Raw genomic sequence first — 27,588 nt, forward strand, 5'->3', positions numbered from 1 at the left:
ATTTATATTAAGCTAAACATGAGTCCATACTGAAGTCTCTGACTCTAATCCAGTACACATTGATTCATTCTAGCCTTCCCTCTTCTTCTGTCTTGGAAACTTACACTTTCCTCCAGTGAGAAACCTCACTTCTACCTCCCATCCATTTATATATTTGTTTAACCCCAGTATACATGTAAAATAATTTCAGAATTGTTAATCTGTATCCCCATTCCAGTTTAAATTTAATATTACAGAATGTTTACTTAATGTCTTTGATTTTTATACTCAAATTCAAAGATAGAACATATTTTTGAGGAAGACTTACTAGTCAAGACCAGGAGTTGGCAAACATTTTCTGTAAAGGGTCAGATAGTGTTTTAGACCTTACAGGCCACAAATGATCTTTGTTAAATTTATTTGCGTGTGTGGTGTGTCTATATTATATAATAATAAATTTAAATTAAATTTTTAAATAAGGAAAAAAATGCAGTGCAGGTATTTACTTGTTTTCTTTTTCTTTTTTGCTTTCAATATCATTCTCTTTATTTTATTAGCTCATTGTTCCAGTTTTTGATGCTGACATCCAATATATTAATCATCAGACCCTTGGTTTTTGCCAATTGCAAATTTGATAAATGTGCAATAAGTTCTCATTCAATTGATAACTTGTTAAATACCGCAAGAGTCAGACTTTAGTATGCCGTTAGAAACCTTTCTTTGTTTTGACATTGATCTGTTAAACAACTTTTTAGATTAAGTGGTTCACTCATATGAGAATCCATGCATACCAGTTACTCAGCTAAACTCTTCCATAACTTTTTTGTCACCCATCTACATTATTTCTATATCATCTACCAAGAAAACTTGAGGGAATTTGTTAACTGTCTTAAAGATATAAAAACACATTATACTGTTTTCAGACTATCTCCTCACCTGTAATAGCAGATGTCAGAATTTGGCTGATATTCAGGAGGCAACATTATGATGAATAAGTGGGTTTCAAAGAGGTATTCACACACAAAGGACCCCCATAGCCATTCAGGAGGGGAGGCAAAAGTTCTAAATTTATGGGTGAGACTGAGGTAAGGTATTCTGGATTTGGGGCACCTCTGATGAATTTCTCCAAAGGGCTCTGATGCTGTAGTATTCTTAGCCTCATTCTCACTCTCCTGGGCCACCTTGAAAAGACTGATGTTAAATGTTTCCTTGATCCACCAGTATAAAAATCAAATTTTAAAAAATGCTTTTCTTTTGTTGTTCAACTTCTTTTTGATGCATCTTTCATTTTTGGTATTTTGAAGTCTGTTTAGTAACTTGTTTGGACTTTTACCCAGTATCAATATTAGATTTATGGATCTCTGGTTTCTAAAGTCTTCCTTTGTCACTTAGTGAAAATCAGTACCACATTTTCTCTGATACAATCTGCTAGTCACTTTTTACTTTCTTTATGTTTCCTCATAGATTCTTAATAATTATATATATAGGTTTAAGAATTAGAATCCTTGGGATCACAAACCCTTTGGTTGTATCCTCTATGCAAAAAAAAAAAAAAATGTAGATGAAGTAAAACTTGTCATTAAATATTGTGAGTAGTTTTGGATCACTTAGGTAGCCCAAAATAAGAATTTCTTATCTCAGCCCTTTTAAAAATGACTAAATACTCTCTATTCTTTTCTTTTTAAAAACACTTTAATTCATCAAGTACTACATAAGTAACGTTTTCATACAGAAATTAAAACATTTCAGATAAAACTAAAGTTCTTCCTTTATCATCTTCATTTTAATCTTCTTCTCAGATTTCATCACTGTTTTCATTATGGTGTATATTTTTTGAGGTTTTTCCATGCAGTTATCAACAAATATCAAATGTATCTATCAAAAAACTGTGTATTCTATATTTATTTTCATAAATTACGTCAGATCATGGTTATTCCATAATTTTTTTCTCACTCACAATATCGCTTGGAGATTTTTAATAAGACTACACGTATACTACTATATTCTAAGCGCTACATAGCATACTATGTATAATTTACCATAGTTAAGTGGTTTTAAAACTTTAATAGGCATCAGAACCATCTGAAGGGCTTGTTAAAATATTAAATGCTATACCTTACCTTTAGAGTTTCCAATTCTTTAGGTCTGGTGTGGCCAAGAATTTGCATCTCTAACAAGTTCCCACATGCTACTGGAGTACCTGATCTGAGAACATACTTTGAAAACCACTACACTGATTAGCTATTCTCCCCTTGATGGACTTGGGTTATGGCCACTTTTTCACTATTCTGAATAAATGATGAAATGATTGCCTCTATACTGCATTGGGCATATGTGTAAATTGCGTGTTTCTTAAGAATAGATAGCAAGAAATGAAATGCCTTTTGTGCACATTTAAAAATGTTGACATTGTCAAATAACCGTCTTTTGATTATCCGCTTTGTGAAATGTCACATGGGTTTATCCCTGGGAGACAAGGGAGGCAGCACAATTATGTGCTTTGCTATCTGTGCATGAACTGAGTAACACATGCACAGTGACCAATCAGGGACAGATTTTGGAGGAAGTGGTGTGATTGGTCATTGATCAGGATGCACAGCTGCTATTTATATAGTGATTTTTGGACTGAAGGGCTAGTAGCAAAATTTGTACTTTATGCAGTTACTCACAGTTAATATACCATAGTAACTGAAAGTTGAACCATGTTGTTGGGGCCTGGTATTATTTATCTAAAGCATGGCGACTGAAATTCATGCATATCAGAACCATGCAAAGCAAGGATTGCCTGTATTCGATATGCAAAAGTAAAAGAGAAACTCAATGGGACATATAGAATGAATTTTTTTTAATTGTTGAAAATAAATTATATTCCTCTACTCTGATCTTCTGGTCTGCTAACAGACTAACAAGTTAATCATTAGTTTGGAAACTTATAAGCCTGGTTCTTGCTTTAAGTTCTGGGATAATTTAGTCAATAAAGTGTTTTTAGTCAGATGTAACACAATTTCATACGTAGTAAGTATTGATTTAAGTGGTTGTGTACTTACATTCACTTTTGAGAAATTTTTTTGCAGGTTTAATTACTATATGATAATGGTTTTCAGTAGTTTGTTCATTTGTGTCAGATGTTCAGCCTTTTCAAGTGGATGAATGCTACTATTTTGCATTAGGTGTTTGTTGCTTTAAAATCGCTATTCATATAAATGTTAAAAGAAGTTTCCACTTCAGAAGTCCACCAAAGATCCATAACTGAAGACACAATTGTTTTGGGCCATGCATTATGGAGACTGTCTTCCCAAAGCATTCTGTGAATGGGCACTCACTGGAACTGCTCAACTCTGTGTCTGTTCAGCATGAGGTCACTCAGCCCTGCATACTGCAGTAAATTCTGAAACTTGGCACATTACAGGTTTCTCAGACGGGGGTTTATGGGCATATTTTCAGGGGTTCATGAATTCTTTTTATTAATTTAGAAATTCTGTTTTTTTCATTTTGATAACCATTTGGCACAACGCTAATGCCTGCGTTTGTTTACCTTTGTGTTTAAAATCACCTGGGCTCAAATGCTCCGTTCACTTTCAGTTGCCATGGCCTCGTGAGAAGGGAGCAGAGACACCCTTCAAAATGCCAAGTGAAAGCCTGTTTTGTCATAAAGTGTTGTATGAACAAAGTTTTCATAGTAGTTATAATAGAGACACTTGGTGGGAAGACTGGATCATCGCTGTAACACAGCAAAATAGGCCTGTGCTAGTGCAGGCAACAGGTATTCATTAACTTGTTCAGCTGATGGCCGATTAAAGGACCGTGGCAGAGGGATATAATCAGTTTGTCTCACAATAAAGAAGTTGTTTCATTCTTTATAGTGTTGTGTCAGCAAACAACATCTTAAAATTAATTTGAATTTCATTGGTTATTTTGTTTCAGTATTTGCTTTAAAAAAATCACTTTATTGAGTTTAATTTATATACCATAAAATTCACTCATTTTAAGCGTGCAGTTCAATAGTTTTGAGTAAACTTACAGGGTTGTGCAACCATGACCACAATCTAATGATCATCACCCCAAAACAAACTTCATTCCCATTTGTGGTCACTCTCCATTTCTACCTCCGGCCTTAGGCAACCACTACTCTGCTTTATAGGTGTGCTTTTTCTGGATGTCTCATATAAATGGAATCATACAATATGTGGTCTCTTGTGTCTGGCCTCTTTCCCTTAGCATAGTATTTATGAGGTTCACCCATGTTGTAGCATACATCAGGACTTTTGTTCCTTTTTATGGTTGACTAGTATTCTGTTTTAGATAGATAGATAGATAGGTGGCATATGGCATATATATATATATGGCATATTTTGTTTATCCATTCACCATTTGGTGGACATTTGGGTTGTTTCCACTTTTTGGCTATTATGAATAATGCTGCTTGAACATTTGTGTACAAGTCTTTGGACATATGTTTCCACCTCTTTTAACCTAAACTGCAAATTGCTAGGTCATATAGTAAATTTATGTTTAACATATTAATAACTTGAAAGCTGTTTTCCAAAGTGGTTATACCATTTTACATTCCCACAAGCAATATATAAGAGTTCCAGTTTCTCTAAATTCTCACCAACAATTCCGCGTCCCCCCCCGCCCCACTGTACCATGTGGCTCATGAGATCTTAGTTCCCCAACCAGGGATCGAACCCAGGCCCTCGGCAGTGAGAGCACAGAGCCCTAACCATTGGACCGCCAGGGAATTCCCTCACCAGCATTTGTTATTGTTTTTTTGATGATAATCATTCCTGTGGGAGTGGAGTGATAAGCGTTTACTTTTTTAAAAAAATTTCTTTTTATTTCTTTTGACTGCATTGGGTCTTCGTTGCTGTGCGTGGGCTTCTCATTGTGGTGGCTTCTCTTGTTGCGGAGCATGGGCTCTAGGTGTGTGGGCTTCAGTAGTTGTGGTGCACGGGCTCAGTAGTTGTGGCTTGCGGGCTCTAGAGCACAGGCTCAGTAGTTGTGGCGCATGGGCTTAGTTGCTCTGCCGCATGTGGGATCTTCCCAGACCAGGGCTCGAACCTGTGTCCCCTGCATTGGCAGGTGGATTCTTAACCACTGCACTACCAGGGAAGTCCTGATCAGTGTTTTCTTTTAAATTCATTGCAAATCTATACTCTTGTAAGAGTTGTTAGTAAAAGGACCCTAGTTATATGTTCATACTCAGTTAAATAATAATATAATAAAATTATTTATCACCACAAAGTGGTCTCTAAAGTACTTTCCCATCAAAAGGAAGGTATTATTACTGAAATTAAATGCACTACCTAAGGCATTGAGAAAGGGTTCAGTTGTGGAACAGTCTTCAAAATGTATTGAGTTAAAAAAGCACAGTATGGAATAGTACATAGTTTTTTAAAAAGCTTGGAAAAAATAATATAGACTGTTTGCTTATATATGCATTAAATATTCTTGGAAAGGTACACAAGAAACCAATAACACTAGTTGTCTATAGGGAGAAGAACTGATTATCTGGGAGACTAGTCGTCTATAGGGAGAAGAACTGATTATCTGGGAGGCCAAGGTGGAAGAAAAATGTGTTATTATTTACTCTTTTATATCTTTTGAGTTTTAGATACGAGGTGTGTATATTACTTATTTAATACAGAGATAAGTTTTTTTTTTGCTAGAGAACAAAGATATGTTCTGTTTACCTAATAGTAATATTGTGTATCATTATCATAGCTAACATTTATTGAGCCTGGCTAAACTCTTTATATCAGTTATTAACTGCCCTATGTCATAGGTATGTTTATTATCTCCCTTTGACAGTGTGGAAATGGAGGCTTAAAAATTAATTAGCCCAAGATCATACAGTAAGTGATAGAACAGAGATTTGAATGCATGCATTCTAATTGTAGAGTTTGTGCCATTAATCACTATGTTATGCATAGGCACAAAGGGATTAAAACCATTTAGAGTAAGTGCCATCAGAAATAGTCAAGGGTGTGGTGTGTGTGTTTGCTTAAGTTCATTTATCGGTAAGCCTTACTTATTTTAACACTTTATTTACTGCCTTTGCCAGATAACTGAAGTAATGCTATTTTAGCTTTTAGGTAAAGTTTTTAAAATTAGTTTACAGCTGATACTTATGCAGCATAATATTTAACATAATTGTGTGATAGATGAGTGTTTTTTTTCATGCATTTATGCTTTCTTTTGTTTTTCATGTTATCAGTTGTGAAAAAGAAACTGAAGATGAATAAAGGTTCCTCTTATAAAACTGGAATCATGATTTGTGTATCAGTTAATGTGTAAAGAAGCAGAGTTATATAAATTTCAGTAATCATATCATTGTAACTGTCTCATTTCTCCTGTCCAATAGCTCATTAATTGAATTAAGTTAATGACAAAATATTTTTGATTGAACTTTTTATAATTATTAGTGAATTGGTAAACTCACTTTATGAGTTTCCATAGTAATATTATTTTCAAAACTATTAGATTTTGCAACTTTTAGGGTAAGTAACCATAAGGCCAAATATGACTTTTTTCCCATAGGTGTCACCGATCAGTGGTATCATTAATTAGGCTCTACTTGAGAAGAAAAGTATAATATCAAATCCATCTAGCTACTTCAGTTTTGCATAGCAAGCTTTTTTTTGTTTGCAGCTAATCTTGGATATCATCAATAGGAAAGAAAAAGTTAGAAGATAACTTCATTTGTAAAGTTAGTAGGTTAATCAAATCACAAGTCATTCTTGGTATGTCAGGATAGTCCTAGGGATGACAGAACTTTCTTGTGGTTTACTAATTAGAAAGAAGGTTGTTGACATGGTCTGTATGGAAGTCGGTGTGGGATCATGTGCATCACCAGAAAGCTTTAATATGAGGTGAAAGGTGTGTGGGAAAGCACAGTTAATATTCTTTGATATATATATATATATATATATATATATATATATATATATATATACTTTGTACCTGAATATATTTTCTCCTTTGATATTTTCATTGTAAATTTATATAAGCTTAAGGGTTTTTTTTTTTTTTTTTTTTTTGCTTAATTTCCTGGGTTTCTGTTACCCTCTATAACTGTCATCAAGTTGCATAGTTTCTGTATTTTGTTTCATTAACTGAAAACCAGTGACCTCTTGAGTTGTGTCTCAGCTCAGATGTCAGCTCTTCAAAGAGACCTTTCCTAATAATCCTGTTAAAAGTAGCTTATCCTGTTCCATTGATCTATATTTCTGTTTTTGTGCCAGTACCATACTGTCTTGATTACTGTAGCTTTGTAGTATAGTCTGAAGTCAGGGAGCCTGATTCCTCCAGCTCCGTTTTTCTTTCTCAAGATTGCTTTGGCTATTCGGGGTCTATTGTGTTTCCAAACAAACTGTGAAGTATTTTGTTTTAGTTCTGTGAAAAATGCCAGTGGTAGTTTGATAGGGATTGCATTGAATCTGTAGATTGCTTTGGGTAGTAGAGTCATTTTCACAATGTTGATTCTTCCAATCCAAGAACATGGTATATCTCTCCATCTATTTGTATCATCTTTGATTTCTTCTATTAGTGTCTTATAATTTTCTGCATACAGGATAGAAAGCCCAGAGATAAACCCACACACATATGGTCACCTTATCTTTGATAAAGGAGGCAAGAATATACAGTGGAGAAAAGACAGCCTCTTCAGTAAGTGGTGCTGGGAAAACTGGACAGCTACATGTAAAAGAATGAAATTAGAACACTCCCTAACACCATACACAAAAAAAAACCTCAAAATGGATTAAAGACCTAAATGTAAGGCCAGACACGATAAAACTCTTAGAGGAAAACATAGGCAGAACACTCTAGGACATAAATCACAGCAAGATCCTTTTTGACCCAGCTCCTAGAGAAATGGAAATAAAAACAAAAATAAACAAATGGGACCTAATGAAACTGAAAAGCTTTTGCACAGCAAAGGAAACCGTAAACAAGATGAAAAGACAGCCCTCAGAATGGGAGAAAATGTTTGCAAATGAAGCAACTGACAAAGGATTAATCTCCAAAATTTACAAGCAGCTCATGCATCTCAATATCAAAAAAACAAACAACCCAATCCAAAAATGGGCAGAAGACCTAAATAGACATTTCTCCAAAGAAGATATACAGATGGCCAACAAACACATGAAAGAATGCTCAACATCATTAATCATTAGAGAAATGCAAATCAAAACTACAATGAGATGTGTTCTCACACCGGTCAGAATGGCCATCATCAAAAAATCTACAAACAGTAAGTGCTGGGGAGGGTGTGGAGAAAAGGGAACCCTCTTGCACTGTTGGTGGGAATGTAAATTGGTGCAGCCACTATGGAGAACAGTATGGAGGTTCCTTAAAAAACTAAAAATAGAACTACCATATGACCCAGCAATCCCACTACTGGGCATATACGTGAGAAAACCGTAATTCAAAAAGAGTCATGTACCACAATGTTCATTGCAGCTCTATTTACAATAGCCAGGACATGGAAGCAACCTACGTGTCCATCGTCGGATGAATGGATAAAGAAGATGTGGCACATATATACAATGGAATATTACTCAGCCATAAAAAGAAACGAAATTGAGTTATTTGTAGTGAGGTGGATGGACCTAGAGTCTGTCATACAGAGTGAAGTAAGTCAGAAAGAGAAAAACAAATACCATATACTAACACATATATATGGAATCAAAAAAAAAAAAAGAAAAAGTTTCTGAAGAACCGAGGGGCAGGAGAGGAATAAAGACACAGACATAGAGAACGGACTTGAGGACATGGGGAGGGAGAAGGGTAAGCTTGGGATGAAGTGAGAGAGTGGCATGGACATATATACACTACCAAATGTAAAATAGATAGCTAGTGGGAAGCAGCCACATAGCACAGGGAGATCAGCTTGGTGCTTTGTGTCCACCTAGAGGGGTGGGATAGGGAGGGTGGGAGGGAGGGAGGCGCAAGAGGGACGAGATATGGGGATATATGTATATGTATAGCTGATTCACTTTGTTATAAAGCAGAAACTAACACACCATTGTAAAGCAATTATACTCCAATAAAGATGTTAAAAAAAAAAAAAGTAGCTTATCTCCCAATCTCTCTACCGCTACCCACTCTATGCATTGTTCTGGTTTGTTTTCTTTATAGCACTTATCATTATCGGGAATGATCATCTGTTTTTTATATTTTACTTGTATTCCAACACCTGGAATAGTGCCTGGCATATAGTAGGAACTTATTATTCATTAAATAAGCAATGAATAATGGAATCTTTTCATCCTTTTCCCCAAAAATTTCTTGTGTGGAATAAAAAAACATTTTCATCAGGATGTACCTATTTTTTTTTTTTTTTTCAAAAAGAAAGGAAGTATAAAGATTCCTTTTCCTGGAAAATTAAAAAATTGTGGCTTAAACCATATTAGTTCAGGGCAAATAAAGAACAGGCAGTTTTTGAAATCTCTGGCTCTGCATCATGATGCATTGGGCTTCAGGTCTCAGGTTGATATGTTTAGCTCTTTAAAAAACAAAAAATAGGACATGGAATCTCAAGGTAACTGATTCGAGAGTTTTATTGCATCTTACGATTTCTGTTCACTTTATGTTAAAATTGACTGCCACTGAGCTGTAATTTCTACTTTTTGAAATGGCATTTGTAGTCCTTGGTATATATCTGTTAGTTTCTTCTTTTGATTAAATAGTTCCGGAGTTCAAAGGAAAAAAAAACAACAAAACCTTTACCCAGTATTTCATCTTCCTGAGTGAATCCTGGTTTCAGAAATTTAAAAATTTCTATTACTAGAAATAAGAATGGGTGAGTCATTGCTATAGCCATTGGGCATGATTCTCTGCTTAAGTGGCTGAACTTGTGTCATAACTGTCAGTTATAGTGGAGATGGAAGGAAATTTCATTACTCTCCCAGACTTCCATTGAAGTATTTTTCCCCCTGCTTTCTTTTCCATAGCAGACTGATTTATGTAAAATTCAGTTCTACAACTAAGTATTAGTCTAGGGTCCATGTGCATGATGGGTAAGAACATGGATTCCATGTCGTATAAGTCTGAATTTTTTATAAATTTATTTATTTTATTTATTTATTTTTGGCTGTGTTGGGTTTTCGTTGCTGTGTGCGGGCTTTCTCTAGTTGTGTCGAGCAGGGGCTGCTCTTCGTTCTGGTGCGCGGGCTTCTCACTGCGGTGGCTTCTCTTGTTGCGGAGCACAGGCTCTAGGCTCGCGGGCTTCGGTACTTGTGGCTCGCGAGCTCTAGAGCACAGGCTCAGTAGTTGTGGTGCACGGGCTTAGTTGCTCCGTGGCATGTGGGATCTTCCTGGACCAGGGCTTGAACCCGTGTCCCCTGCATTGGCAGGTGGATTCGTAACCACTGCACCACCAGGGAAGCCCCAAGTCTGAATTTGAATTCTGCTTTGACCAGTTCATTTTCTGTGTGACTAGGCAAGTTTAATCACTTTGACCCTTGTTTTATTTCCCTGCAAAATAGAATGAATAATTCCATTTCTTTGGGTTGTAATAATGATTAATGGATAATATATGCAAAAGGTGTGGCACAATGCTTGGTGCTTAGTAAAGCACTGTAAATATTAGCTCTTATTATCTTAGTACTGTTTTAACATGAAGGAATTTCAGTACACAGACTCACAAACTGTTATCTTTAATGTATTACTTCCCATTACTAAGATTTTGTTAGTCTCATAAGATTGGATTGTAGCTCTAAAAATTCAGACTACTGTTGAAGCTATTATCTGTCCTGATTTCCTTTTTAGGAGTCCTGGCTATCCAGATTTGTTATTTCTTCTCCATTTCCCTTTTCTTCTTTCTGACCCAGTTCTCTTTATCTTTTTATTTATTTATTTATTTATTTTTGCTACAATCTGTGAGAATCTCTTAAGTCAATCCACATTACTAATTTTTTACTGTTTTAATTCAGGTCTTTATTGCTTTTAATGAACTTTTAAAAACTCACATTTATTCAGGTATAATTTACATACACCCACCAGAATTCATCCTTTCAAGTGTACAGTACTGCGAGTTTTGAGAAATGCATAGCCATATTAACCACCACCACCACAATCAAGTTATAGAGCATTTACATTATCCTAGAGAGTTCCTTCTAGTCACTTTGCAGTCATTCCTTTCTCCTGACCCCCAGACAACCACTGTTCTGATTTTGTTGTTGCCTCTATCAGTAGTGTTTCCCCCTTTTTATTGTTGTGTAGTAGTCCCTTGTATGAATATACAACAGACAGCTTATCTGTTCACCAATTGATAGACATTTGGGTTGCTTCCAGTTTCTAGGTATTATGAATCAAGTTGCTATAAATGTTTCCATATAGGTCTTTTTGTAGATAGATGTTTTGATTTTCTTGGGTAAATACCTAAGAGAGAATTGCTGGGCTGTGTGGTATGTGTGTTAACTTTATAAGAAGTTTCCAAACTTTTCCAAAGTGCTGTACCATTTTGCTTTCTTAGGAGCAATATGTAAGGGTTTTAGTTACTTCATGCTTACCAAATACTTGGTATTTTCAATATTTTTAAATTTAGCCATTCTTTTCCATGTGTAGTGATATATACTTGGGTTTTAATTTAAATTTTCCTGATGAATAGTAATGTTGAGCATCCTTTTATGTTCTTATTTGTGTTACATCTGTCTTTGGTGAAGTGTCCAAATCTTTTGTTCATTTTTAAAATTGGGTTGCTTTTCTTGGGTTGGTTGATAAAGTTCTTTATAAGATATGTTTATCACAAATATTTCCTCTTAGTCTGTGTCTTGCTTTTCATTTACATGATAGTGTCTTTTGAAGAGCATATTTAACATGCTTTTAAATATTGTTCTCTATCCTTGCTTATTTTCTGCTTACGTTAGTGTAAGCCATATTTTCTTGAAACTTTTTTAAATAGAAAGATTTCCACAAACATTTATTAAATGAAAAATAGTTTTCAAAAAGATCTTATTTTTGTAATATATAACTTACATATTTCTGTCTTTCAATTACTAGGGAGAGTTTAAGAGGTTACATTTTGGGAATGGACATGAATTATGTAGGGGTAATGAAGAACTTCCACTTTCTATGATATGGCAAAACAGCATGAATTACTTTTATAATTAAAAAGCTATCTTATACTTTAGAAAACAAACGATAACATAGGCAAAATTAAAAGACAAATTATAAGCTCATAAAAAGTTGAAATACATACTGAAAGTAATGGACTTCTAGCCATACATAATATATGAGTTTCTACAAATCAGTAAAGGGGGTTATTTGAAAATTAAAACTGTCAAAGAAAATGAATTGACAGATAACAGCAGAAGAAATGTAACTGGCCAATAAACATGAAAAATTATGCTCAACTTCACTGACAATTGAAGAAAAAAATTAAAATGCCAATGATGTACTACCTGTCCCCTGTAAGACTGGCAAAGATGAAAAAGATCTCTACTATCCTATGTGGGAAGAAGGCAAATGTGGGGAGAAGGCAAAGGTGGGATATCAATTTCTAAGCTCTTTTTCTAAAGAATAATTTGATAATATCCATCAAGATGGAAAATGTGAACTGTGATAAGATTTGGAAAAATAAGCACTTTCAGGCATTGTTGGTGGGAGTGTAAATTGGTACCACTCTGTGGAGGGCAATTTGGCATTATCTTACAAATTATAAACACAGATAGATACTCTGACCAGTAACCCACTTTAAGGAACTTCTCTGACACATGTATCCACACATGGAAATGACCAAGGAACAAAGTTTATTTATTGCAGCATTGTATACAATAGCAACAGATATGCTTTCTTGAATTTTATTTTTAGCACTGAAACAAGAACAGTCTGAATATGTCTTCTTTTTCCTTAAATAAAAAAAAAATTTCACAGCTATGTTCCTCATCTTTTTATGTTCTACAACAGAGATTAGCAAACTATGACCAGAGGGCCAAATCTAGTCCCTGGCCTGTTTTTGTTTTTGTTGGGTTTTGTTTGTTTTTTAAATTTAATTTTTATTTTATATTGGATTATAGTTGATCTTGGCCTGTTTTTTTTTTATGGCATTTGAACTAAAAATTTTACAATGTTAAAGGATTGTAAAACAAAATACAGCAAAGAAGAATATGTGACAAAGATTATATATAGCCTGCAAACCTTAACGTATTTCCTATCTGGCCCTTTACAAAGGGAAAGTTTGCTGACCCCTAGTCTAGAATCTCTTCCTTGTTATTTTACTCTCCTTGCCTGGTGACAAAGGCTGTGAATAGATTTCTTCTTGTATCTCCTCACTTCCTTAAAGATAATAGCTTGTAGCTAGTGGAAGGAGCCTATGGTCTGAGGGAGTTTCAAGGGGCCTGCTTCTGGGAGTAATCTTTGCAAGGGAGTTTCCTCTTAATGTGATGCATATTCTGTTTTCCGGGAAGCTATTTTGTTAGGGTTCTGACTAGTTAGTGCATCTTTGTTTTGTTGACCCCTGTGTCATCTCTTAAACATCCTTTTTAGCTGCCAGCTGCCTAATGTGATAACTGTTTTCATAAGGGCAGCCTTTCTACTTTGAGAATGTGCTGCCCTAGGAATTCTTGGTTTGTGGGATATTTTCACATGAGGCTGTTGTACCCTTTTTTGGGAGGTATTTTTCTAATCACTCTAGTTTTTTTCTTATAGAAATTTCTGGGTAGTTTTTCCTTTCAGTTCTTTCAGTTTCTAATTCTGAAACTTCTCCCTATTGTTATGTTTTTCCAGGTTATTTCTTTTGATATTTGGACTAGGGAAATCTAATGCGTAACTCGTATTTTTTGTAGAAGTCTTCTATTTCCTGTTTTTAAGTTCTTAAGGACCCTGTCTTTACATTCTTTTTGCACTGTCTTCAGGATCTCCCCTATATTGACCGACTACATTTTAACATTCTTGGGTGATCTTTCACAAGTCCTTAATTTCTAAAGTCTTATGTTTATATTCTTCTCCTAAACTTTGAAGGACTTTATAGTTGTCATCATCTTTCTGTCTGACTTCACAACATGAAGGTTTCATTGCAGTTAGTTCATTGTCCCCACTTCCTTCCTTCCCCAGTACTTGGTCCTTCTCTCCATCCTTACCTGTACTCCGTACAAGTATTCCCCCTGCCTCTCCAGTTTCTTCCAGATCCCTCCTTCAGAATTCAACTCAAGCATCTTCCTTGCTTAAATCTCAGAGTACTGAAGCAGTCTGTTTTCCCTCACTATTCATGCTAAATCCACTTAATACCTTCCTGATGCATTTTGACTAAAACTCAAATGCTTTGCTATGATTTGTAAAGTCCTATGTGATCTGGGCCCTGCCCGTTTCTTCTCTTTTCTTAGTATGCTCTAGCAAAACGGCTGAGGGATTTTACACAGTACTTTTCTCCTGCTTAGAATGCTCTTCCCTGTCCCTTGCTACCTGCTCCTGCCTCACAAACATGGTTAGCTTATTTTTATGCTTAGGTTACCACCGAAATACTGCCTTTCTAGAGAGGCTCTCCAAACTAGGGCTCTCCCCTTATTTGCTCCCTCAACACCTTTTATTCATTGTTAAATGCTGAGCTCCTGTTGTTCTGCTGTTAGAATTAAGACTTGAATTATTCCTAACTCAACATTATCGTAAAGGAAGCTATTGGGAATAATCAGAACAAGGACTTAGTTTTTGCTAATCATCCTTATTGGTTGGCTGTTCTTGATCATATTTCTCTAATCCTCAGAAGATATGAAAATGTACTGTTTAGATATTTAGGTTCATTGTCTTTTAGCATGGAACTTGTCTGTGAGATCATATAAAGTCATGAAGCTGATAATCTGCACTTGAGTGATAGAGTAATTTTATCACATTAATAAACAAAAATATACATTTTAATGGAAGGGAAGAGTTATTTGGCTTTAGTAAAATATGTAGTCCTGGATAGAAATTTTCTGTGGCTTTAGTTCTGTTTGACAGATACATTATTTTGTAAAGTTATTACTAGCTTCCAAACCTTTAGTATGTGAGTGGGTATAAAAAATCAGAAAAGGTGTAAGAATATTTCTCTTGAGTATTTTGGTTAGTAATAATTAAAACACATGCTAAACTTATACTAACTTAAATTGTAATGAATTTGAAATATTCAATGTATTCAATTCAAATGTATTCATTACAGTTAGCTATCAAGATTTTATACCCCTCAAATAATCTTAAACAGCCCTTGGACATAAAGAAGTAGTAATAATAGCAACTACTTATTTCACATACTGTGCTAGCTGCACATAGATCTGTATTGTTTTTAGTCTTCACCCCAATCCTGTAAGTATTATTTCTCTGGGTTTTTTAGTGGAGGAAACCAGGACTCAGCAAAGGTATAAAGCGGGTACATGAACTCTGTCTCAGGAGCATCTCTGCATAGTGCTACCATCTAGTTCCATCTACTCATTTGGAAAAAAATGGGGAGACTGAGTCTAGTGAAGCCAAAGGGCTTGCTCGTCGTCACATAGCTAGTTAGCGGCAGAGTGAGGGCTTGGATCCCTGGCCTCCTGACTCACATTCCGGTGCGCTTTTCACTGTATCAGGACACCTTGGCTCCTGAGCCCCAAGTGACAGCCCCAAACAGCTGTGTTTATCTGTCTTGCATGTCCCAGCTTGTTTTGCTAGCAGAGCAAAAACTACTTAAAAGGATCCTCAATCTTCCCCTTCCCACTCACCTCCACTTACACACATATACTCCCACTTGCCCCATGAATAACTTCACAGAAAGAATTGTGCAATGTCACTAAGCCTTCCTCTGGTGTCAGAGTTACTCCCAAAGAGAACATTCACTTCCTCATGACTCCAGTTTACTGTCAGATTGGCTTTCGCTCTCTTCTCTTTGATCGGAATCTTAGTTGTTTAGGCAGGAATTTGAGGAGCAGATGTTATACCCCTTGAACAAGCCCTTTAATTCTCCTTAGTACTGTGTCTAATGACTCTTAATCCTGTCCTTTTAACTCTGTGGCTAGCAGAATTAAGAGCAAAGTGGGACAGGAATGGTGAGCTTGATGCTGAACATTTCATTTTAATGTTGGCAAAGAGAGCACGTGAAATGAGACAGAGGGTAAACGTTAGGCTTTCCTGTAAAGCTAAAAAGCAAGATGAATATTAGTGTGGGATTGCTGAGATTTTGTATTTCCCTGCAAATGTAAATAGAGCAATTTGGTAGAGCAAAGAGCCAGAGAAATGGAGCCATTGAACTGTTGCTACTACCCAGTCTTCTTAAATTGTGCTGTGTTTTGTAAGATTTTCATTTCCCTTTGGAAATGAAAATGGTTTGCCAAAAAAAAAAAAAAGTTATTGCTTAAACTATTTGATCTTCCATGGTTATTGAAGAAAATTAAGACTTCCCCAAAATGGGAGTACTGTTAGCAAAGATACACCCTGTGAACTAATTGGTGCATTCTGTTCTTACTTTACAGACTTTGGTCTAGCAGTCTGAACTGACTATCAAAGATCTGATCTGTTTGTTCATATAGTTAAAAAATTGCACTAAACGGCCTATAATTTTTTCAGTTCCTAATTAATCGCTTGAGATATGGTATATCAGAGGCTGATGAGGAGAGAGAAATCACACAGTAATTTGAATAGGGAAAGCTTATTATAAAGAGTTACTACCTGTAACAGGGGATTGGCGTAATGAGGGATTGCTCCTAAAAAATAAAGTGAACTCTAAAGAATATAGGAATAGCAGATAAGAAGAGTAGCCTTACTCCTAGCATATAGATAGAATATTTAAGGAAGAGGCTTCCAGGATTGGGATCCAGACCTTATTTGCGAGGGCAAGACTGTGGCTCACTAAATGATAAAGAAGCTTCTGTGGTGCTGTGACATGAGAACTTGCCAGAAACTTTTTTCACCAGTTCACTCTGGTACAAAACTGTCTGAGGGAGGTGCTGGGGAATCTACTGGGTGCTGCTGGCTACTGATTGCTGTACACACTTCAGGAGCCTGGTAGTGGAGAATCCGCACAAACTGTAGGAGTTGGACACTGGAGAAGCCACGTGTGGTGCAGGAACCTACCAAGAGGAGCACACAAGACCCAGGGAGGAATACCCCTTTCTCTTGCAGTGTCCCTCCAGCACTCTCTAACTTAACATCATGCCAGACTTAACATCATGCCACGTGGCCCAGGGAAAATATTTAAAGGACCCAAATCTATTTTTGCAGAGCAGGCAGTGAAGGGTGAATTTGGAAATGAGAGGCAGTAGATGGACAACTGACACATTTGATCAAACAAATAATTTTATATTTTATTATTATTGATGCCTCCTATGGACTTAATTTAAATTTGGGACCCTGGTCAGAATCTTGCCCAGGACCTCATTCCTTTCCAGTGTTTCAGAAAGGATGTCATGGGTCCAGAGAGACTTTTCTTTTTTAGGAAGGAAGGATCCTGGGCAGTAGCCCCACCGTTGCTTCCGTAGGTTCCTTTTTCATGAGCGTCTCGTTTGGGAGCTTCAGTTTCTCATCTATCTTGACACTTTGATTTTGGGCATTGTGGTGAAATTCCTCACATTTTCACACATTCTAACCTCAGAGCTCACTCAGATCTTTGTTTGAATTATCTTTGCCATTGGAAGCAGTACTCTGAATTCGTACATTAAGAATGGCCTTTTCCAGAATAAATATTTCAAAAACTATCAGCTAGAATTTCAGCATTTTAGGAGAAACAGTCACTGTAAATTTTGAGCAGCAGTTTCTAGTTAGTGGTGGCTCTGCGTAAAGGCAGTTTCAGTGGTAAGTATCTGATTTGGATCTGATAACCAACCAGGAAGAATAACTCTACTGAGGCCTAGTTAGACATACATAAATTTTAGCTTTTTGTATATATTCTATTTTTAGAAGACAAAATTATCATGAGTTAATAGTTTTTTTATGAAATACCAATTTATTTCTCAGCCTTAAAATTATAGACTTACAAGGTAAATTGGACTAAATGGCCTAACATTTTGTTAAAATTGTTTTATATTGTTGAAGTTAATTTTATTTTGAGTTTGGCCTGTTAGGATAAATTAAGGAATTTAATTAATTTTGTAAAAAGATTTTTATTTATTTAGGCTGCGCCGGGTCTTAATTACAGCATGTGAGATCTTCGTTGCGGCATGTGGGATCTTTTAGTTGCAGCATGCAGACTTCTTAGTTGCGGCATGCATGCAGCATCTAGTTCCTTGACCAGGGATCGAACCCGGGCCCCCTGCATTGGGAGTGTGGAGTCCTACCCGCTGGACCACCAGGGAAGTCCCTTTAATTAATTTTTTGACAGCAGAATTACATTCATAAAGGACACTATAGCTGAAGACAGCTTTAAAAAAAAGATGATCATTTTTATTTTTGATAGAGAAACTTTATGTTTTGGGCTTTGATTATAAAGTTGGTTCTCTACCAGAGTTTTTTTTTAATTAAAGTATAGTTGATTTACAGTATTAGTTTTAGTTGTATAACATTGTGATTCAATATTTTTATAGATTATACACCATTTAAAGTTGTTATAAAATATTGGCTATTTTTCCTATGCTGTACAATATATCCTTGTATCTTATTTATTTTATACATAGTAGTTTGTCCCTCTTAATCCCCTACCCCCATCTTGCCCCTTTCCCCATCCCTCCTCCCACTGGTAACCATTAGTTTGTTCTTTATATCTGTTAGTCTGTTTCTGTTTTGTTACGTTTGTTTGTTTTATTTTTAGATTCCACATGCAAGTGATAACATATAGTATTTGTCTTTCTCTGTCTGACTTATTTCACTAAGCATAATACCCTCTTGGTCCATTCATGTTGTTGCAAATGGCAAAATTTTATTCTTTTTTTATGGCTGAATAATATTCCATTGTGTGTCTGTGTGTATATGTATATATATTACAGAATTCTTTGAGTTTGTGTATTAATATCTATTTAGGGTGTTTAATTATTTGCTTTCCATTCATATTTGTTTAGGATTTCTTTTTTAAGATAATGACACCTGTGATAGCATACCTTTAAGATTGCTCTGATGTGAGATACTTTGCCATGTGTGAAAAATGTTAGAGACTATTTTTTAGCATGGTAATAAAATTTTTACCTGAGGAGTTTACTTCAGTAGTCATTTCTAAATTTGTGACTGAAAGTCACATTTAGGGAGCTGCACAGAGGCTTTTTTAATATTGGTAGGTATTATTGTCCAAGTGGACTTTTATAGATTTCATTAGGTTTTCTTTCGTTTTGTTTTTAAAGAACATTTTACATAGCTTAGTATTTCATTTTTCATCCATTTTATGAGGCAATGTGAATCTTCTGTTGTTCCAAACTTGATACTGTTTTATATTTATTTCATATGTAAACAGGTGCACTGTTCAGTTCATTAGCCACTAGCCACATGTGGCTATTTAAATTTAAATTAAATAAAATTAAAAATTAAGTTCCTTAGTTGCACTAGTGATATTTCAAGTGCTTGATAGACACTTGTGGCTAGTGGCTACCATAATGGACAGCATAGATATAGAATATTTCCATCATTACAGAAAGTTCTCTTGAACAGTCCTGGTCTTATAGGATGTGAGATGGTGACAGACTCACATGTAGTCATCTCTCTGTATCTGTGGGTTTCTAATCTGTGGATTCAGCCAACCGCAGATGGAATCCATGGATGTGGAACCTGCGGGTACAGAGGGCTGACTTACTATGCCGTTTTATATAGGTGACTTGACCATCTGCAGATTTTGGTATGTGGGTTGGTAGTCGTGGAACCGATCACCCTTGGATACTGACAGACGCGACTATATTGAAATTGTTGATGTGATAGCTTTCGTCCTCACAGAGGGTAGATTTTTTCATTTCACCATCCCAGTGATAATTTTCCTGACTCTTTGAGAATTTTATAATTTACTCTTATTGGTTAAAATAATATATAATTTATTTTGCCCTAACACTTATATCTGTATATTTTTCAAACCCTATGTCGTGGAGGTAACTACTGTTAACATTGTGGTATTTATCCTTCTAGTCTTTTTTACTCATATATGTAAATATTTTTATTTTACAAAACTAGTACCATTCTGTACATATTGTTTTATAACCTACTTTTTAATGTTTATACATATCACAAACAGATATAGTTGGAATTATTCTAAAATTTATATCCATTTGACAAGCATTTATAGAACACTTCCCGTGTGCCAGGTATTGTTTTAGGTTTTGGGCATAGAACACTACATAAATATAGTCCTGTCCTCATGGAGCTTTTGTTCTAGTGAGGGAAGGCCAACTATAAACAAAACATATATAATAACAGATGGTGTTAAGTGCTATGGGGAAATAACAAACAGCTCCATGCTTAGAAACATTTATATACCTTTTTAATTTGTACTTCTGAGGATTTCCTTTAATAACATGTGACTGTCTGACATGTGGCCATAGCTGTGGTGGGTTCAGGATGTATCCCCAAAGCATCTTGCCTATAGACTGGCCTCAAGCCTATAAAGTAGTCTCATGGGCTTGTTCCGCCTAACTGTGGTCCCCTACACTGTCTGGTAATTGGCCATATTTTTAAATGTTTACATAGGACATTTGCATTTATTTTGTGAAGTGTCTATTCCTTTTGCACGCTTTTTAGTGGGTTGTTGGTCATTTTTTTTTTAAATTATTGTACTTTAGGAGTTCTTTACATATATTAGATAGGAATCCTTTGTCAGATACATGTTATGAATATTTTCTCCCAGTCTTTGACTTGGCCCATTCATATTCTTACTAATGTCTTTTAATAAGGTTTATGAAATACTTGAATTATTTTTCCTACTATATTCTGTAATTATAGAAAATCACATGAATCGACTGGATGTTAAACCCGTATTGCCTTCCTTAAATAACTCTTACTTGATTGTGATGTATTTACATATTGCTGGATTGAATTTGCTAGTATTTTGTTTAGAACTTTTTTTTGTATCTGTGTTCATAAGAGATATTGGCTATTGTATAGCACAGGGAACTATATTCAATATCCTGTGACAAACCATAATGGAAAAGAATATGAAAAAGAATATATGTATGTATAGCTGAGTCACTTTGCTGTACAGAAGAAATTAACACAACATTGTAAATCAACTATACTTCAATAAAATCTAAAAAAAAGGGACATTTTATAATGATAAAATGTGCAGTCCACCAAGATTTTTTTTTTATGTCAAGTGATGCTTTATTCCAAAGCAACAAAATGCATGTACCTAAAACATATATAAAAACATAAAACATAAAAATATATTTTTTAAAAAGCAGCCTTTTCTCTGCTTACCCTCAGATTTATGTCAGAACACAGCTTAAAATTGTTTTTTTTTTTTTACACATCTTTCACAAAAATGTAGCCTTTTCCCTGCTACGACGTTTTTAAACTCACAATATACTTTTCTATCTCAAAGACTTTTTAAAAATCCTTTTCCTTCTTTAGGGAAAGCTATATCATGAGAAAACAGCTCAGCAGAATCCCTGCAAATAATGCAGAGGTAAAATACACATTACTTTCTTCCAGCCAAAAGGACTAACAGGGGAAAATGAACATTTTCAAAAGCACTTTGGAACCTTATTCCAGCTACCTCTGTGCTCAGCTCTTTTTTTCCAAGAAGATGTTTTAAATGTACTTGCACCTAATGATATACCTCCAAATATATAAAGCAAAACCCAACAAAACTAAAGGAAGAAACAGGCAAATCCACAGTCATACTGGGAGTGTGACTTTCCCAGTAACTGATATTGCAAAAAAAAAAAAAAAAAAAAAAAAATCAGTACAGAAATAGAAGATTTGAACAACATAATTAATAAATGACTAATTTACATATGTTGTTCCAAAATACATTCAGGCATATAAATAATGCTTTTAAAATTGACATATACTGGTCTGTAAATCAAGTCTCAATAAATGCCCAAAGTCTAAATGTTCTCTAATCCTAGTGGAATTAAGTGAGAAAGCAATTCTAAAAAATAATTTGAAAACCACCAAATGTTTGAAAATTAAGCAATAATTAAGTAAATAATCCCTAGGTCAAAGAAGAAAACACAAGAGAAATTAGAAAGTATTTTTAATTGGGTGATGATGAAAAGACAATGGATTAGAACTTGTGACATGCAGCCGAAGCCATATTTAGAAGAAAATTTACACACTTAAATGCATATATTGGGCTTCCCTGGTGGCGCAGCGGTTGAGAATCTGCCTGCCAATGCAGGGGACACGGGTTCGAGCCCCGGTCTGGGAAGATCCCACATGCCGCGGAGCAACCAGGCCCGTGAGCCACAACTACTGAGCCTGCGCGTCTGGAGCCTGTGCTCCGTAACAAGAGAGGCCGCGATAGTGAGAGGCCCACGCACCGCGATGAAGAGTGGCCCACGCTTGCCACAACTAGAGAAAGCCCTCGCACAGAAACGAAGACCCAACACAGCCAAAAATAAATAAATAAATTAAAAAAAAAATGCATATATTACCAAAAAAGCATTTTAATGATCTAAACATCCATTTCAAAAAGCTAGAAAAAATAATAAATTATATCCAAAGATCTCCAGAGAACAGAAAAAGTAGGAATGATTTCCAGTTTTTTTCATGAGAACAGAAATACCTTGATACCAAAACCTGATAAGAAACTTTTGTTTATCCATTCTATATATGGTAGTTTGCCTTCGCTAATCTCAAACTCCCATTCCTTCCCTCCCCTACTCCACTTCCCCCTTGGCAACCACAAGTCTGTTCTCTATGTCTGTGAGTCTGTTTTTGTTTCATAGATACGTTGATTTGTGTTGTATTTTAGATTGCACATGTAAGTGATATCATATGGGATTTGTCTTTGACTTACTTCACTTAGTATGATAATCTCTAGGTCCATCCATGTTGCTGCAAATGGCATTATGAAATGTCCTTTTTACCTTCATTAATGTTCTTTGCTTTAAAGTCTACTCTGCCTGATATTAGTAAGATATACCAGCTTTCTTTTAGTCGGTATTTGTGAATTATGTTTTTACATCCTTTTGCTTTCACACTTTCCTCTCTGTATGATGTGTCTCTTTTAAGTGAAAGCTTATTTTTTAATCATTCTTACAAACTTTGCCTTTTAATTGTAATACTTAATTTAATTATATTTAATGTTATTGCTGATAAGTTTGAGCCTAAGTCATCCATCTCATTCATTGTTTTCTATTTGTCCAGCCTGTTTGATTTCCCATTTACTGTCCTTTCCTTTGAATTAAATTTTTAAATTATTTATTTATTTATTTATTTATTTATTTATGGCTGCATTGGACCTTTGTTGCTGCGCGGGGGCTTTCTTTAATTGCGTTGAGTGGGCTTCTTATTGTGGTGGCTTCTCTTGTTGCAGAGCACAGGCTCTAGGCGTGCAAGCTTCAGTAGTTGTGGCATGTGGGCTCAGTAGTTGTGGCACGTGGGCTTCAGTAGTTGTGGCTCGCAGGCTGTAGAGCACAGACTCAGTAGTTGGGGCGCACAGGCTTAGTTGCTCCGCGGCATGTGGGATCTTCCTGGACCAGGGCTCGAATCCGTGTCCCCTGCATTGGCAGGTGGACTCCCAACCACTGCACCACCAGGGAAGTCCCTGCATTAATTTTTTAATACTATATATTCTCCTCTCAGTTGGCTCGTTAGTGTCTTTTACTGTTCCTTTAGTGGTTACCCTAAAGATTACATCATATATTCTAATAATAGACTGAAATTTTATTAAAAATTAGTACTTTTACCCCTTCCCAGTCAATACAAAGACTTTAGAACATTTACTATATGTAACTACATTTATCCTCTCCTACACTTTTGCAGTTCTTTTCATGTATTTCAATTTTATATATGGGTATGTGTGTGTGTATACATTTTAAGTCCCATCAGATATATTATTGTTGTTTTATGAAGTCAGTAGTCATTGAGATTTACTTATATATCCTCCCTTTCTGTTATTTTTCATACCATACTGTGTCTGTATGCTTTTATCTGGGATCATTTTCTTTCTGCCTGAGGGCTCTTTCCGTTAGTATAGTCAGCTGTTGACAAACTCTTTTGGCTTCTATTTTTCGGGAAATTATTTTGTCTTTATTTTTAGTGATCCTATAATTCCATATAGGCAGTTATTTTTATTCAGAACTTTGAAGATATCATTGCGTTGTCCTCTGGCTTTTGTTGCTTCTTTGCAAAAGTCTTCCGTTAGTTTTATTTTTACCCTTTTGAAGGTATTTTTTTTCCCCACTCTGGCTGTTTTAAACGTTTTACTTTTGTCTTTAATTTTTCAGCAGTTTTACTATGATATGCCTGGGTGTGGTTTTCTACTATCCTACTGGTGTTTATAATACTTACTGAATCTCTGGTTTAGTGTCTTTTATCATTTTTCCAATTTTAACAGTCACCTCTTCACATTTTGCTTCTCACTCCTTCCATTCTGCAATTCCCGTATGAGACCTTTTTACCATATCTTATGTGTATCTTATGTTTTTTTCTGCATTTTCCATTTTTTCTCGCCATGCTTCAATCTAAAAGTGATCTTTTAACTGTTAATTCTCTGCTATTAAACCCATCTATTAGTTCTAAATTTCAGTTATGTATTTTTCATTCTAGAATTTCTTCATATTTCTTTTTTATGATTTTCAGTTCTACATATAAGATTTCTACTTTGTCACTTAATTTCTTAATTATGGTTATACAAAATTCTATGGCTCATGAGTTCAATATCTGGTTCTCCCAATTTCTGTGAACCTGGATGAAAATTTCTTTCCTTTCACTAACCTCTAACTGAAATTTAGCATTTCCTTTAATTATGAAAGTAGGCAACAAAGTCACAGGTGTACCTGCAAATTTCAGATGCTTTCATATCACATTACCATTGTTACAGGTATATTGAAAGATATATTGTATATGATCATCACTGCTTTGAAATTACAGAAGTTATCAGACCTGCCTCTAGGCCTAGTTACTTGATACATTAGTGTAGAAACTCCATATTATGTCACAAATTTAAAAATATATATATTTTTATAGTTATTTCTTTATGAATGATTTCCATGGTATGTCTGGTGTGTGTTTTTTAATGTGTTTAAAAACATGCTAAAAAGGGCTCCATAGACTTCAGACTATAAAATAGTCCAGGCCAAAAAAGTGGTTCTGTACAGAATAAGTCAGATTGTGTCATTTCTCAGCTCAAAATGCTCTAGTGGGTTTCCTCTCATTTCTTCTAGAGAGAGTAAAACCAAGGTCCTTTTGGTGCCTTACCTGGCCCTCCATGATCTGCACCACCCCACTGGCTGCATTCTGACCTTATCTCCAACTCCTGTTCTTTTTGCTCATTCTACAGCCACATTGGGAACATACCAAGTATTCTCTTGCTGCAGGTCCTTTCTAGTAACTCTTCCCTCTTCTTGGAATACTCTTCCTGAAAATATCTCCATAACCTACTACCTCAGTTACCTGATAAACTATTCAATCACTTACTTCCTGACCACTCCACTTAAAATATTTATTCCTGCCCCCTTGGTACCTACTATCTGCCTTCTCCATTCTGTTTTTCCCTGTACACTTATCACAGTCTTTCATATTATGTATTTTACATATTTATTAGCTTAGTATTGATTTTAGGAGGGGGTCTTACCATAGGCCTCTGTTACTGGCGGGTTGGACCTTCAGCAATAGTTAGGTCAACTTTGGAGAGTTGTTGTCATTCCCATGCATAACTTTCATCCCTGCTAGCACCACTGTTTCATTTATGAGCCTATTGCATTAAGAGTGGAGTGGACGATGACAAAAGCTAGCTAATGTCAACTGAACTGGCCAGCTAACTTTGTCTGCATGGTTATTCATTGCCTCTTTTAAGGTTGATGCTCTCTGGGGTTAACATGTGATACAAAGAGCTTCATTTTTGGTGTCCACTTTCATATGTCCGTCTATGTGGATCTTCCCCACATCTCCTTTTCTCAGTCTCCTGATCTTTTCTAGGTTTTATCTCTCATCTCCTGGAGAGAGTGTTTCTCACCAATGTAGTTTAGACATTTTGCTCACCTGATATAGTTAACATGCTGTCATGGAGATCATGGACCAGCATGAATCTCTTTGGATTGTCCAGGTGATCCAGGTCCCTTGGGACTATTTTAAGACAAAGGACTAGAAAATTAACGTAGCCCTGGTTCAAGCATGTAAATGTATGCTGCTGTTGATTTACATACGAATGTCAACTGCTTTTGGTCTTCCTTCCTAATAGAAGTAGAAACACCTGCTTTACGGGATCAGTGACTGCATAGCACTTACCTGACAGAGAGCAATAACCCTGTCTTTATGTGCTGCTAAATGGGCCCTCCGGCTTTCAGTCTGTAGTCTTTAATTAGTGATTTATCATCCTCAGCCTTTCATTGTCTTTCTTTTTTGCGCTGACTGCCCCTAGCAATAGCTACCCAGTTCCATAGTCCTTTCAATTACTTCTTTTCCTGTACCTCTCAAATGCCTGAAGTATTTCACCAGCCAGTGCCTTCCCTTTGACCAACAGTTTTAGCAGTTGCATTTGCGCTGCTGCAGCTTATCAGGGACTATGTACCACCAGAGGTGGGGTCCTCATTGCTAACCAGTCAGTGATTGACACCACTGGAGTGGACTTCTTAGGTCTACTTTTGCTACCAAGTCGCTCAGGTTAGGTTCCCGCGAAACATTTTGAAGCTTCAGGATTTGCATGTAGGAGGTTTGTTGAGGAGTGCTTCTGGGATCAACCCCTAGGAGAGAAGGTGCAGGGAAGCAGCATTAGGAAGATGGAGGAACTGAATTGCCAGGTAGTTGCAACAGCAGCCTCAGCTGATTCCCACAGGGAGATCTGAAGCTGGAGTAACCCTTCTGAGATATTCCCGATTGAAACAGAGGGCTGGACCATTTTACTGCACATTGACCAGTCATTGACTGTGGGACGCTTTGGGATGGTAACATAGCCTTGGATGAGGGAGTTCTCTGCAACTCAGGGAAATTCCTGAGGGTTTAGTTGTAAGCCACCAGCAGGCCAAATCCTGGAAGCCTGGGGGAATGAGTACTTCAGTCCTGAAAGGATCCATCTGGGTGGCACACCATAGCATTCACTACAGCCACAATGGCAAGATCACTCTCAGCGGGGTGGTGAGGGTGGAAAGGATACTACAGTGCTAGAGAAATAAGGAAGGAGATGAAAACTTGTTTAGATAGCTTAGCTGTGAAGGGGAGGAGAGAGAGGGAGAGTAGTCAGAAGTTACTGAGGAGACTGGAAAGGGGTGGGATCCAGAATATAGGTAGTAGATATGCCTGGGGCAGGAAGAGGTTCATTTTCACCGTTGTAATCAAACGGAAGAAGCAAGAGGCGTTCAGAAGCAGATACATTTATAACAGTAATCAGAGGATGTTGAGGCAGTTCTTATATGTTTCTTCTGGGAAAGAGCAGGAAGAATCAACAGCTACAGAGGGGGAGTTGTTTGGGTTGAAGATTTAAGGCGAGTAGAGAAGATTTTAATAGGTTGCTGTGGAGAGTGGGAGGAGAGCTTAACAGGGCAGGCACTGGTATTGAGGGCCCATTTGAGGTTGATGTTCCTGATTTTGTAGAATTAACAATTTGTGCAGTTCTGTGACTTTTTTTCTGACAGTGCTTAATAAGTGAAAGTA

The 27,588-nt window shown here is 36.1% G+C and overlaps 1 protein-coding gene across 2 annotated transcripts in view; it reads left to right on the plus strand.

Annotated features, from left to right (window-relative positions):
- The window catches only part of WDR70 (WD repeat domain 70), a 304,073-nt gene that overhangs the window by 72,245 nt on the left and 204,240 nt on the right, over positions 1 to 27,588 (plus strand). The window lies entirely within an intron of this gene.

The sequence above is a fragment of the Balaenoptera borealis genome (assembly GCF_965194805.1).
Source record: "Balaenoptera borealis genome assembly, chromosome: 2".
NCBI classification, from domain to species: Eukaryota; Metazoa; Chordata; class Mammalia; order Artiodactyla; family Balaenopteridae; genus Balaenoptera; species Balaenoptera borealis.